Raw genomic sequence first — 15,787 nt, forward strand, 5'->3', positions numbered from 1 at the left:
ACTCTTCCTCAACAGCCCCTTATGGCTGCATAATATGCACTCACATGGATAAAACACAGTTTATACCAACATAATTCCACATAATTGGACATTTAGACTTTTTCCATTTTTTCTGTCATTATAATGACTGCTGCACTAAACATTTTTGTTCATAAATCTTAATCCACAGCTCTGATAACTTCTTTAGGATAAATTCCTAGAAGTGAAATTATTAGATCAATAGTCATAAATGCATTTATGATTCTTGACACAAATAGCTTTCCAGAAAGATGATCAAGTAACAATGCCACTGAACATTGGTGAGAGCATCAGTCCTATTGCACCCTCACGAGCATTTAAAGTTATCATTTTAAAAAAGGCTGATTAACTCTGCAGCTGAAAAACCTTAAATTTCCCATTCTTAGACTGACCTGCTGAGGTCAATGATTTCAAACGTTCCCTCAGTATCAGAATAATCTTCAAATACAATGTTAATTTTTCTCACATACAAGAATGCAAGCAAAACCACAAACATGAAAAGAATGTAGTCATTTGTTGGATGTTTTCATTGGGCAACTAAGGTGCTGTAGTTAAGAAGCCAAGAACAACCAGTATGATGTACCAGTCTGTGACCGTACGGAGAGACGCCCAGTACAGAGAGACACGAGCAAAGTAAATTCAGAACTGAATCCACTGCCAAACTTCACAAGATACATAAGATTTTAATTACCATAAGTCACACTTATCAGAAGGAATACATTAGAATGTTCAGGAATATATCCAGATTACATTTAAAATTCATTTAGGGCTTCCCTAGTGGTGCAGTGGTTAAGAATGTGCCTGCCAATGCAGGGGACACGGGTTTGAGCCCTGGTCCGAGAAGATCCCACATGCTGCGGAGCAACTAAGCCCGTGCGCCACAACTACTGAGCCTGCGCTCTAGAGCCCGTGAGCCACAACTACTGAAGCCCGTGCGCCTAGAGCCTATACTCTGCAACAAGAGAAGCCACCGCAATGAGAAGCCCGTGCACCGCAACGAAGAGTAGCCCCCGCTCACGGAAACTAGAGAAAGCCCACGTGCAGCAAAGAAGACCCAGCGCTGCCAAAAGTAAATAAATAAAAGAAATTTATTAAAAAATAAAATTCATTCAATAGCTTTTTACACAAGAAATTTTCTTTTTTTCTCCAAATTGGTGCATATTCCCATATACATCAGGTAAGTTTTTTTACTTAATGGCACATATACGCAAGAGCAAATGGTCTAGACTCAGTCTCTTATAACCCAAGGCCTAAACTGATCACCCTAGAACATGGAAAAGCATTAGATAAATGGAAACCTTTTCTACTATACTACAAATGGTTTGGGGTATCTTTCCCACATTCTCTTTCCAGGAAATTTGTCCCACTTTCCCCAATGTTGTCCACAGCTCCTGCTGAGTGGGTATAATATAACAGTAGCTGTAGCAAGGGGGGGGGGAAGTATTTATTGAGCACCTACTATGTCACAGACCCAGTGCTAAATACTTAACATGAATTATTTAGTTTAATTCTCATAAGAACCCCATGAGTTGGATACATTTTTCAGATGGGGAAATCTGAATTTCAGTAGGTTTACTTACTTGCCCAAGCTGGTGGGTCCCTTTGACCCTGACTCTCTGGCCAAAGATGACTGTACCAAGGGGGAGGGAAGCCCCTCTAGGAGCCAGCCAGAAGCCTGCCCACCACCTGTGAACCCCAACAAAAGAAAGAGGATCTAAAGCAATCAGGGTTTTCTTAGGGATTTGGGGATAGGGCAAACAACTGAGACTATCCCACGAGCTTTGGGAGAAAGAGCTGCTGAAAGACATGTCAGGTTGGATCAGAGCCGGCATCGTGACAAGCCCAACAATGGCACATACAAGAAGACACTGGGAGCAGGAACTGAATATCAGAAAGGTAAAAGCAGAGAGATAAAGAATGAAACTGACCCACAGAGAGAAATCCTGGGTTTCTGCAACTGTAATTCTCTTATTAAACAGCACTTTTCTTGAGGTAATGGGAGCAAGTGCCCGCTTTTTGCCAAGAGCTCTGTTTAAAATAACCACCAAGGAATTTACAGTGGAGTCGTTCCTCACTGGAATGGACTGTCATCAGCATCTACCCTGTGTAGCAAGTTAGCACCATTAATAACAAAAAACCAACACATGTGCCTCTTAATGAGATGCAAGTACCTGGATTCCTTTAGGATGTTTTCCTGCCCCAAAGTGCTTAACTTGAAACAAACCAAGTCTTTAGACCTAAATAACCAGTGTATAAGAAATATAAAGGACAAAGGGGCAAGTTAAATGACATCATAGGTAAGCAATCAGATAAACTAAAATGTGAGACCCATTCCACAAGCAATTGGTCTGGTCTTTTCAAAAAGTCAGTGTCAAAAAAAAAAAAAAAAAGAGGGGCTTCCCTGGTGGCGCAGTGGTTAAGACTCCGAGCTCCCAATGCAGAGGGCCTGGGTTCGATCCCTGGCCAGGGAACTAGATCCCACATGCATGATGCAACTAAGAGTTCGCATGCCACAACTAAGGAGCTGGAGAGCCACAAGTAAGGAGCCCACCTGCCACAGCTAAGACCTGGTGCAACCAAATAAATAAATACTAAAAAAAAAAAGAAAGAAAGAAAGGGAGATGAGGGGATTATTCAAGGATTTAAAAGGACTAAAAAACACAGTAACAAAATGAAATCGTCATCCTCAATTGGATAAAAACAACCAAACAAAAAATCCAACCAGATGCAATGCATGGCCCTTGAATGGTTTTGGGGGAAACCAACTATAAAAGATAATTAGGGGAACTTCCCTGATGGTCCAGTGGTTAAGAGTTCGCCTTCCAACACAGGGAGTGCGGGTTCGATCCCTGGTCGGGGAGCTAAGATCCCACATGCCTTGGGGCCAAAAAACCAAAACATAAAACAGAAGCAATATTGTAAAAAATTCAATAAAGACTTTTAAAATGGTCCACATCAAAAAAGAAATCTTAAAAAAAAAAAAGATAATTGGGGAAATAGGAATATAGACTGCATGTTGGGGAATTAATAGTAACTTTATTAGGCTTGATAATGTAGGAAAATGTCCTTATTCTTTTTTTTTTTTTTTTTTTTTTTTTTTTTTGCAGTTGCGGAGCAGAGGCTCTGACGTGCAGGCTCAGCGGCCATGGCTCACGGGCCCAGCCGCTCCGCGGCATGTGGGATCTTCCCGGACCGGGGCACAAACCCACATCCTTTACATCGGCAGACGGACTCTCAACCACTGTGCCACCAGGGAAGCCCTGTCCTTATTCTTAAGATATATGTATTGAAGTATTTAGAAGTTAAGTGTCGTGATTGTCTTACTTTGAAATGATTTAGTAAAATAAAGCCAAATTGTATAAACAGCTAGAGATAGATAAACAGGTAAAGCAAAATGTTAGCAATTAATTGTTGATTCTAGATGGTGGGTGTTCACTGCACTTATCTTTCAACTTTCCATATATTTAAAAGTTTTCATAATAAAAAGTTGAAAAAATAGCACACATAGTAAAAATAATAATCTTGGAAACCCCTTAGGAAGATACCTGGTGATGCCTGACAGCCCTTCTCTCAATAAACCACACTCAATAGTTCCTACTTTACTGCTATAACAAATATTGTACATACATCTTCAGTTTAGCCCCAGACGAAGCTGTTGCTTGTTTTTAGGGGAAATGCAGCACAAAAAGCCCCCATTAAGTTCTAGAATCACCATCAGCCCACTGGGATCGACAGAGGAAAAAGCAGGTTCACAATCCCATCTAACAATGAGTCGTAAGTTCCCGTCCCACCCTTTTTTCTATAAGTTTAGATGAACCTGCATAAATTAAATGCACATCTGATACAACTTCCTTGAACCTTCCTCAAATTAGAACTTTTAAACAAGTCCTCATCTGTCCATAAAAAAGTAATAGGCCTCATTCCCTCTTTTTTCCAAATGGATGTAAGGTCAAATCAGCCCTGAGGATATAAAAACACATTATGCATTAGCAGCGTTCTGGTGTATGGTACGTTTCCTCCTCCCTGAACGTGTGTTAACCAGGAGGTCACGGCAGTGGTGGTTCACGCTGCTGCATGGACCACCATTAGATGCTGCAGCATCTAATCCAGCTGGTTTTATTACCAGTACCATGTACAAGTCCACAGTAAGAGTCATGCTCAAAAAGGCTAGTCCAGGAGCTGTGTTCATTGAGATTTCCAGAGTCGGATGGCAGAAGGAGAGAGCCTGGGTGGGGGATGACAAATGTGGGAGGCCCAAAAATCAAGTAAGAGAAGAATTTTCATCACCAGGCCTAAATAAGATAGCCCATTTAAAAATGAGCTCTGTGCAATCAGGTTGTAATGAGCTTTTGCTTTTAGAGAATATTTATTTCAATTACTAAAGGTGAATAAGTTTGTGACAACTTACAAATAACAATATAAATATATTTCTATTATTTCTAATCAATAATAGAAATATCTTAAGTTATGTTAAGTATAAATAAGTGGTAAGTAGAATATGTGTGTGGTAAACATAGATAAGAAAGGGTGAAAGGAGCAAAAGATACCTACTATTCATGAGCCACCTGGTTACTGAATGTTTGTTGTGCACTAGATATGCATGAGACTTATGAGGTACTGACTATACAGAGGCACTAAATATATATGAGCACTTAATATACATGAGGACTTAATTTGGCTACCCACTGGAGACACCCTATTCTGGCCCCATGTGCCCTCTGCCCAAGAAACACAAATAAAATAGAAATTAGCCAGCTGTTCATCTGGCTAATTGCCAAGCTGCTACTGTTGACCAGGTATGTTTGTCTCTGTGTTTTTATGATAAAGCAAGTGTGTGTCATTGGCCCAGGGCACCTTCAGTCTGTGGACCTCTTGCCTGCACTTCAACTCTGGTCCTTGCAGCCACATCCGTGGGGAAGGCCGATGCAGTAGAGAGAAAGGGGACGTATTGGCATTGTGAACCCCAGGATACAGGCGAGGTCCTTCCGTCCTCTCTGTAGTATGTTAACTTACCCCATTTCTCCCCCTTGCTTCTCACTATGTTTCAACTGGTTTAATTGTACAGCGTGACCTGAGTATTTAAAGAAAAGGGTGAGGCACTATTTACCCTCACAATGAGCTAAACCTCGTCCAATCCATTAAGCGGGCCACATTATTGTGAAGAGGAAGAGGTTGACAGGAAAGAAGAAAAGTCGGTGACAGGACCATTACCAACCCCCATGTAAGAGGCTTCAATTCCCATCCCCAGCTTCTGACATGGGCAGGCAACAGAATATAAAATCTAACACAGAGGGGAAAAGGAAAACTGAAGGGAAAGGTTCGGATTCAGAAAAAATTTTCCAAATTGCTGCATCCCCTCAGTTCTCAATATCACCTTCCCCTCCCACGCTTTCAAATAGCATCAGGGCCTTTTGGAGGTGATGAGATCACTGCCACAATACTGTTTGTGTAATAAAAGCTAAATTTGATTAGAATGAAAAATAAATACCTCCATGAAAAGTCATAAATGCAACAAAACACAAAGCAATACTGAGACTGAGTCTTGGGCCACCTTCTATTTAAGACCTAAATAGACATTTCTCCAAAGAAGACATACAGATGGCCAATAGGCACGTGAAAAGATGCTCATCATTGGGGCTTCCCTGGTGGCGCAGTGGTTGAGAATCTGCCTGCTAATGCAGGGGACACGGGTTTGAGCCCTGGTCTGGGAGGATCCCACATGCCGCAGAGCAACTAGGCCCGTGAGCCACAACTACTGAGCCTGCGCGTCTGGAGCCTGTGCTCCGCAACAAGAGAGGCCGTGATAGTGAGTGGCCCCCGCTTGCCACAACTAGAGAAAGCCCTCGCACAGAAACGAAGACCCAACACAGCAAAAATAAATTAATTAATTAAAAACAAAAGTACCAATGCCACCGTGGATGTGAGGATTAGTCAATGCTTTAAAAAAAAAAAAAAAAGAAAGAAAAGAAAAGATGCTCATCGTTGCTAATTATTAGAGAAATGCAAATCAAAACTACAATGAAGTACCACCTCACATCAATCAGAATGGTCATTACTAAAAAGTCTACAAATAATAAATGCTGGAGAGGGGATGGAGAAAAGGGAACCCTCCTACACTGTTGGCGGGAATGTAAATTAGTGCAGCTGCTATGAAAAACAGTATGGAGGTTCCTCAAAAAACTAAAAATAGAGTTGCCATATGATCCAGCAATCCCATTCCTGGGCAGATACCCAGACAAAACTATAATTTGAAAAGATACATGCACCTCTATGTTCATAGCAGCACTATTTACAATAGCCAAGACATGGAAGCAACCTAAATGTCCTTTGACAGATGAATGGATAAAGAAGATATGGAATATTACTCAGCCATAAAAAAGAACAAAACAATGTCATTTGCAGCAACATGGATGGCCCTAGAGATTATCATACTTAGCAAAGTCAGTCAGTCACAGATACCATGTGATATCACTTATATGTGAAATCTAAAATACAACACAAATGAACATATCTACGAAACAGAAAGAGATTCACAGACATAGATAACAAATTTGTGGCTGCCAAGGGGTGGGTGGGGGGGAAGGATTGGGACTTTGGGATTAGCAGATGCAAACTATTCTATATAGAATGGATAAACAACAACATCCTACTGTAGAGCACATGGAACTATAATCAATATCCTGTGCTAAACCATAATGGAAAATATGAAAAATATATGTATGTATAACCGAATCACTTTGCTGTACAGCAGAAATTAACACAACACTGTAAATCAACTATACTTCAATACATTTTTAAAAAAATAAAATAAAAATAAAACCCCTAACTAAGCTCCAATACTTCCCAATGGCACAGAAATGAACTCAGCCATTTCAGAATGCAATTTTCCACGATCTGCTATTATTTCAATTAATACAGAGGACTATTATGTTTTATGTCTTATGAGTTTATTCTTGCTCCCAGATCAGATTGTGAGGACTGAAAAAAAAAAAGAAGAAGAGGAGTTAGAAGTTTTGTTTATCTGAAAGTCAGACCCTGGGAATCAGGATGATTACCCTTTACTCTGGGATGACAGATGGGAAAGACTTTTGTAGACAAGAATTGTTCGTATCTGCCTAGTGTCTCTCCCCTTCTTCTGGAAACTGCCCCTTCCCTCCCATGTTACTATGGTTACCATAGGAGCCAACATAGTGGTACAGCACAACGCCACACTGTGGTCACTGCTGATTGGTCTAGGAGTATCCACCCTACCCCGGCTGAACCAATCAAACCCCACCCCCCAGTGCTTTTGGATCTCAGAGAGAAAAGGCTGTCACTCTGCAGATGGCTACATTTCCACAGTATGGAGAAATGGAGGAAGTCAGTCTGCAGAGAAAATGCAGCAAACAACAGAGGAATTGGGAGCCCTCATGGGCTTCTGGTGCCTGGTTCCAGGGGCTTCTGAGATCCTGCTGCATTCCACGAGATATTCTTGAGATCTCTATAATTTTAAAAACTCTCCTTGTTTAAGCTAATTTGAGTTGAATTTCTATCACTTGCAACAAGATCTCCTAATTAACCTAAAAGATCACAGTCAAAAGCATCTTTTACCTTGTATAAATCTAGAAGAAAAAGAGAATAATTGAGTTGACAACTGCATAAAATAAACAAAGGCATCTATAAATTCTGCCTCAAAAGTGCAAAATTTGCACAGCTGGTACACAAGCCACTGTATGTCCCCACAGACCTCACATATGACCAAAAAAAGAAACTGCTTTTGAATCTAAAAATGAGCTTCAATGTGCCTGGCATATTTTTGGTGTCAGCAGATTGAGAATGACATGGGCTTTTCCTCACAGGTGTCAGCATCTCTCACAGGCTGGCTTCTCCACTGCCTGAAGGGAAATGAGACAAGAAGACTAAGCAGAAACGAGAGACAGTTTTTCCTTTTGAAGGGGTACCTCACATCAAAAAGGCATCTATTATAAACTCAAAATGGGTTGAAGACCTAAATATAAGACATGATACCATAAAACTCCTAGAGGAGAACATAGGCAAAACATTCTCTAATATAAATCGTAGTAATATTTTCTTAGATCAGTTTCCCAAGGCAAAAGCAAAAATAAACAAATGGGACATAGCAAACTTATAAACTTTTGCACAGCAAAGGAAACTGTCAACAAAACAAAAAGACTACCTATGGAATGGTAAAAAATATTTGTAAATGATGCAACCAGCAAGAGCTTAATTTCAAAAATATACAAGCAGCTCATAAAACTCAATATCAAAAAAACAAACAACCCAATCAAAAAAAGGGCAGAAGGGACTTCCCCAGTGGTTAAGACTCCGCACTTCCAGTGCAGGGGGCGTGGGTCTGATCCCTGGTCAGGGAACTAAGATCCCACACGCCGAGTGGCCAAAAAAAAAAAAAAGGCAGAAGACATAAATAGACATTTCTCCAAAGAAGACGTACAGATGGCCAACAGTCACATGAAAAGATGCTAAACATTAGAGAAATGCAAATCAAAACTACAATGAGGTATCACCTCACACTGGTCAGAATGGCTATCATCAAAAAGTCCACAAATAATAAATGCTGGAGAGGGTATGGAGAAAAGGGAAACTTCTTCCTACACTGTTAATGGGAATGTAAATTGGTGTAGCCACTATGAAAAACAGTAGAGAGGTTGCTTAAAAAACAAAAAATAGAGCTACCATATGATCCAGCAACTCCACTCCTGGGTATACATCCAGAAAAGACTAAAACTCTAATTTGAAAAGAAAAAATATATATATATTCACACACACACACACACACACACGCACGCACACGCACACACACACACGGGAATATTACTCAGCCATTAAAAAGAATGAAGTATTGGAGTTGCAGCAATATGGATGGACCTAGAGAATATTGTACTTAGTGAAGTAAATCAGACAGAGAAAGATATATATTATATCACTTATATGTGGAATCTAAAAAATAATACAAATGAATCTATATTCAAAACAGAAATAGATTTAGACATAGAAAACAAAATATGGGTACAAAAGGGGAAAGAGGTGGGGAGGGATAAATTAGGAATATGGGATTAACAGATACTCACTACTATACTAAAATAGATAAGCGGGCTTCCCTGGTGGTGCAGTGGTTGAGAGTCCGCCTGCCGATGCAGGGGACACGGGTTCGTGCCCCGGTCCGGGAAGATCCTACATGCCACGCAGCGGCTGGGCCCGTGAGCCATGGCCGCTGAGCCTGTGCGTCCGGAGCCTGTGCTCCACAACGGGAGAGGCCACGACAGTGAGAGGCCCGCGTACCGCAAAAAAAAAAAAAAAAAAAAAAAAAAAAAAAATATATATATATATATATATATATAAGCAACAAGAATTTAATGTATAGCACAGGGAATTATATTCAGTACCTTGTAATAACCTATAATGGAAAATAATCTGAAAAGTATATATATAACTGAATCATTTTGCTGTATACCTGAAACTAACACAGTATTGTAAATCAACTATACTTCAATAAAAAATGAAAATAAAAAATACAATCCAAGGAAGTATAAGGGAATTAAAAGGGATTTGGGGTGATGAAAAGTTTACCATAGAATTGTCCCTTGTTTTTAGCACTTTTAAAAAGTTGGTGATGTCTTGCCTCCTTTGAAGACAAAGTATGTATCATCAGCCTTGTTTTAAAGAGGTAGCAGGCTTCAACGGCCTGGGGACAGACTGTCCCAAGTTCAAATGCTGGCTCTGCCACTTACGATGGCTGTGATTTTAGGCAAGTGAGCAGATGTGGGCTCAGTTTCCTCATCTTCGAAATGGAACAGATACTATCTACCATGCAGGACTGCCACAGCCTTGCTTGGAGCTGATGTTAAATAATGTAGGTAAATGTACATACAAACAGAGGCTGTGAGAGAAGAGAAAGCCATGCCACCTTCTTTTGCAAAAGAGAGGTGAGGCCACAGTAAACAATGACCAGGCCAGGCGTGTGCTGAGTATTAGAGACTCTGTCACTCTAATGAGTTGTGAATTTCAAAGCATTTCAGCCTGATCATCAAGAAACATTCGGCTGCACTTCTGAATGCAACTTCCTTCCAAACACGGGGCCTGGGATGGGTCGGACAGCCTGCAGCAGGCACAGGACCTATTGTCTGAAGACGTGGATCTGCTCCTGATCTCTTGGCTTGACCCTCACAGTGGTCAGCAATATTTCCTGTCTGTCTAGGAACTGGACTTCCTTTGGTGACAGTACCAAGCTCTTCCTTGGAACAGGAGGTTAGTATTTAAAATAGCATTAACTGTGCCAGGAATGATAGGAATATGTACCAAAAAAGTGCATAGAGAGAAGGCTGGGCAGGGAACTATAGATGCTTGGGGTGTGGGAGAGAAGGCCAAATGTCCATGCAGGAAGGAGCTGGGGCAGGCTGGATGTGGTGGGCTGACAGCGGGCCAGCCTATGTGAGAAGTGTCCCTTTCAAAGGCCAATAAGGGCCATTTTCGGCCCCAGCAGGATGAATAAGCCTCAACAGGCTTTGAAAAGCTTTCAAATCAATCTTTTTACAGATTCTCATATACGTAACTACTTTCTACCATCAGAACTGTATCCATATGTACATGGATAATAGAACTCTGAAAGTGGCTAAAAAATGAGGACCTTTGCCCTAAAAAATGTGATGTGCTTCCCAAACCCTGCACTAAATTTCAAGCACCCACTGACCCCCCAAATATCTGGACACCCCACTAAGAGGGATTCCTTACTCACCTGACAAGGGTGCAAGAGGCTGCAGGCATGGATGGCACTTGTGTTACCCACGCCATATAACCAGGCGGGGGTCATTTGAAAACACAGGTGTCTACTATCATGTTTAGGGACCTTTTGTTTTTAACCTCTGTTAAGCAGCTCTGTCATATGCCTCCTACTCTGACATTTTGCAATGACAAAATAATTTGTTTACATATACATCTACTAGATGTTAAGGTTCACAAGATCAAGACTGTGTCTTATTCAATTTCGTGTCTTTACGATTGAATAAATGCTTATTGACATTTTATTTAAAAAAAAAGAAAGAAAGAAAGAAAGAAAGAAAAACAACAAGAAACTGTTCCTTGGAGCAAATGTCCCTTCCCCACTTCCAGTGGCTCTAGTGGAACTGCCAATCACGAAACACTGTCCACCCAGCTCCCTTAGGGGAGCACGTAAACAAGGCCTGTCCAATACTCTTGACCACAGTGATTGGCCAAGGTATAGCTATGTGACTGGCCAAGGTATAGCTATGTGACTGGAACCAGGTCAATAAGAGTCCTATGCTGGGATTTCACATCTGGATTCTGGAAGCATAAACTTCTCTCTTTCCTCTGGAAAAGTATGGCTGTTTGTGGTTATCCCCTCCCTCCAAAAAAGTCCATGTGCAGTAGGAGAAGACCAAAACCCCAAGAGTGACAAAGTTGAGAGAGCATACCTGGATACAGTGGTATCTGAAGCCTACCCATCAGTTTCCCTCAGTCAAATGAACCAATCAATTCCCCTTTCTCCTTGAGCTTGTTTTGATTGAGTTTCTATCACTTGTAGCCAGAGGAGTCCTGACTAATACACTAAACCTTATTTTTCTCATCTGAAAATTAAATAGTTAGTTAGGGCTACAATGTTCAAAGTCCCTTCCAAAGCCCCAGAGTTTAGAAATTTCTTACCAAATGGCTTAGGCAAGGGTAAAGACCAGGCACTGGAGAAAGAGACAAGACCAGCATGGCCCTGAAATTTGGTTGATATTTAAAATTCAAATCTCAGATCTGGCACCTAAAACAATGCCTCACACATGGTAGGTCTTGTTAAGCATTCTTAAGTTAACTACAGGCAATGGCAGGTGTTGTGGTCCAGAGATTTTCACATTTCTAGGATGAGTTTCCTCCCTGAGTCTGTCTCTGTGACCCTCTTTCTCAGCTTACTGGAGGAGCTGTAGCAAATATTTTCACAAGGAACGGTGGAAATTCTGAGCTGAGCACTGCCCCAACCAGATCCAGAAGAGATGTCTCAGAGCAAGACACCTCCCAGGGTCCCACCTCTCTGAGTGTCCTGCTTTCTTATTCTCCCCATTCTGTTCTGGTTTCACTCATGATGTTCCCACCAAAACTCTCCCAACCAAAACCATCCTCTTGGCTTCTCTCCATGAACATCTCTGTAGCACCCATGGTCTGGTGAGAGATGGCACAGCACCACCCCTTGCCCAGGAGGGTGGGGAAATCCCATAGGGTTGGTAACACCCAGGGCCTCTGTCTCCTTAGACGAGCATGAGAACGAAAGGACACAACCTACAATTAACAACGTCAACTCATGAGAGGACTGAACCGCTTGGTAGGTAGAAAGGATGTGTCATCCAAGTGTCACCAGCCCTTCCCGAGGCTCTCTGCGGACAAAAACTCCAGCCAAAAAAAAGGAAAACCACAAATGCAACTCCTAATACCTTGAGAAGTCATGCAGATCTGCAGTGAATGTTTCCAGGGAGGATGAGGAGGGGGTTACAATACATTCATTCAGCAAGACTTTCCTTAAAATTTTTTGGAAACACCTTTCTTTTCCCAGAATGCCTATTCCTTAAGACACTGACCACTCCCTTCGCTCCCTCGTGCCCTGTCCCCGGCTCCCTCCTTGGCCCTCATGTGTCTCCCTCTTCACTTCTCATCTAGAGCCATGTGGTTCCTTCTCCTCTTGCCTTTTCCAACCCATTTCTTATCACCTCTTCTCCCCACTCCCACCCCCAAACCCCACAAATGTCCAGGACCTGGGTGAGCTAACACAGGATGCTTCTTCTTTACAAGCTAAAGAGGAATGGAATTGCAAATGCTTCTAATGGTTTCCTCTGCCATGTATATAAACATGGGAAATTTGCGAGCACAGAGATTCTAAAACCTTCCTTTCCAAATAAAGAAGAAAAGGAAGAGTTCACAGAATGCGTGCCTTGCCCTAGCACAGCCTGCACAGTTCATTCTAGCAGGCCCGAGAGTCACATTTCATTATAGAAAATGTATCAGCTAGAGAATACCTCCAACGTCCTCCTCCCGGCACTCTGGGTGCTTCTTGTCTTCAGTTCCAATTACCATAATGATGGTTACAGAGCGTGTCCTGGCTGGGAGTGAGGGTGTTTCCACTTAGTTGGGTTTCCTTCCTCCCCCACCATGTCATGGAGGATTATGCTCCAAGTGACACAGAGATGATTTGGCCACAGAGGAATCTGGCAATTGACCAGGCCCTGAACCATCTCCCTCTGGTGTATCTTGAGGTCAGTTTGTCTAACTTTACCAAGAAGCTACAGGGCCCGGAAGAATCAAAGCAAAGACAAGAGACCAAGATCAACACAACAATTGACTTGCCTAACAGACTCTAGTCACTTTGACACTTTAACCATTTGGGAAAATCTTATGAGCTGGCTAAGAATTTGAGGGCTGAAAGGAAACTGAAGTCAACAAAGCATTAGATTCTGTCATCTATTTGGTTGCAATTAGCCAGGGGCACTTTGTTTGCTCCCCTGCAGCAATTACTAATGTTAAATGTTACCCCTGCAAGGCTACAACTGACAGAGGGTCCCTTAAACCAAGTGTGCATCTAACAGGTTCCTTTTCAGCAGCAAGTTCTATAAACCAGACTTGTGCTTAAAAGTTCATAAAATATTTTTCAAGGACAAACAGTTTGAGAGGTCTCACAGCCATAGGGAGGGTAATCAATTGTCCCAGCTTGCACGGGACTGAAGTTCCCCAAGACATGGGACTTTCAGTGCTGAAACCAGGACAGTCCCAGGCAAACTCAGGGCAATCTCTACATGTACTCCAACCCTAGGCTAGTGACTACTGTTGAATCAGAAGGAAGGGTGGGGAACACTGAAAGGAGGGTAGAGAGGGAGAGAAAATAAACACCTTCAGAACAGCCAAGTGCTCACAGAAGGTTCAATTTCTCTGTAGTTCAAAATCAACTACAAATATCAACTGTTCCAAAGTGTGTATAAACTGTTTTGTCAACAAAGGATTTATGGCCAATGACTTTGGGAAATGCTCCAAACAAAATCCCATCAGGTCTCCTTCACGTGGTCTCTATGCACATCAACCCATCAAAGGCTCTGAGAAGTCCTGGAGTGGTGAACATATTTAATTTGGTGCTCTCAGGGTGTCCCAAGTTTATCTGACCACACAAGATTTTTTCACTTAATGGTTATGATCATGCAACTGAACATACTTTGAGAAGTGAGGATCTTCTCCATTTATGGATATGTGTCAACAAATTTCTCTTCGTACTCAGTGAAAAGCATGCTGAAACTTAGCTAAAAGAGAGCCAGGATCTATATTTTTAAAAAGACATCTGAGGAAAATGACTGAGATGTATGTAGGATATTAAAGATGAATCAAACCAGTAAAAACAGTGCTGAAAAGACTAAAGACCTGAACTTGAAACATAATCTGAATTGAATTTTGTGTCTGATAGATGTAAGAGATTTTTTTTCTTTCTTTCTTTCTTTTTTTTTAATTTTTGGCTGCGTTGGGTCTTCGTTGCTGTGTGCGGGCTTTTTCTGGTTGCGGCGAGCAGGCTTGTCATTGCGGTGGCTTCTCTTGTTGCGGAGCACGGGATCTAGGCACGCAAGCTTCAGTAGTTGTGGCACACAGGCTCAGTAGTTGTGGCTTGCGGGCTCTAGAGTGCAGGCTCAGTAGTTGTGGTGCACAGGTTTAGTTGCTCTGTGGCATGTGGGATCTTCCCGGACCAGGGCTCGAACCCGTGTCCCCTGCATTGGTAGGCAGATTCTTAACCACTGCACCACCAGGGAAGCCCCTAAGAAATTTTTTATTCATTCATTCATTCCATTTATTCATTCAAATTAATTAAGCATGTATGTGCCAGGCACTGTGCTAGGCCCAGGGATATTGCAGTGAACAAGAGAGAGTGATAAGGTCTCTGATGCTTGGGGCTTCCAATCTTAAATTTCACTAAGTATTAAGTAACAATCTTAACAATGAGAAAAAAGTACAGGGGTCCATAGGAGGTGTCTCTAGGTCAGATTCAGGAGGCAGACATGATGCATTCCCACAGGAGGTGATGTCAAGGCTTAGACCCAATGGATAAAGTGGGTGGGCCAATGCAGTGTGTGTAGGAGTGTAGTGCTGGGCAGCAGGGGACAGTGTTCTGGGCAGAAGGAATAACACATGCAAAGGCCTGTGAAACAGAGCTCAGAGCATTCTCTACACAGGCAAGGGTCTTGTTCCTGAAGTCAGAGGTAGAATTCATTTTAACACACAGAAGGGCCTCCATACACCTTGACTATTATTATTATCATAATCACATAAAGGAAGAGAACTCTGCATCAAGGGGAGGTTAAATCTGACCCTTCCTACACCTCTAAGGGTCTACGGCTTTGTGATCGGGAGAATTCTATGATTCCCTTTAGAGTCTGTTTAAAGCTTATAGACCTCTCCTCTTGTAAAGTTCCTGCAAAGTCATAAATCTACATATGAATAGACTGTACATTTCTGATTTCTTTTTCCTTCACTGTGCACCGGTTCCCTTTTTTGTTCCCCCAAAACAGCCACAATGCCCACTTCATCAACCTTGACATCTCTTGGCTTCTTTACCAGATGCTTCCAGTAACCCAAGACCTACAGGGCAAGCAATGTCAACGGGTGCTTAGCGAGCCACTTAGATTTTTTAAATTAAACCACAAGTGGTGATGCAAACATGACTTCCCTGAGTGGTAAAGCACAGAAGCTTGGTGGAGACTTTGATTAGTAAAGCCAACCTCGGCAG

At 41.9% G+C, this 15,787-nt stretch overlaps 1 protein-coding gene across 3 annotated transcripts in view; it reads right to left on the reverse strand.

The window, feature by feature from the left end:
- The window catches only part of ARHGEF3 (Rho guanine nucleotide exchange factor 3), a 311,235-nt gene that overhangs the window by 190,365 nt on the left and 105,083 nt on the right, over positions 1–15,787 (reverse strand). The gene's annotated exons all lie outside the window — the stretch shown is intronic.

This window comes from Stenella coeruleoalba (genome assembly GCF_951394435.1).
Source record: "Stenella coeruleoalba genome assembly, chromosome: 10".
Lineage (NCBI taxonomy): Eukaryota > Metazoa > Chordata > Mammalia > Artiodactyla > Delphinidae > Stenella > Stenella coeruleoalba.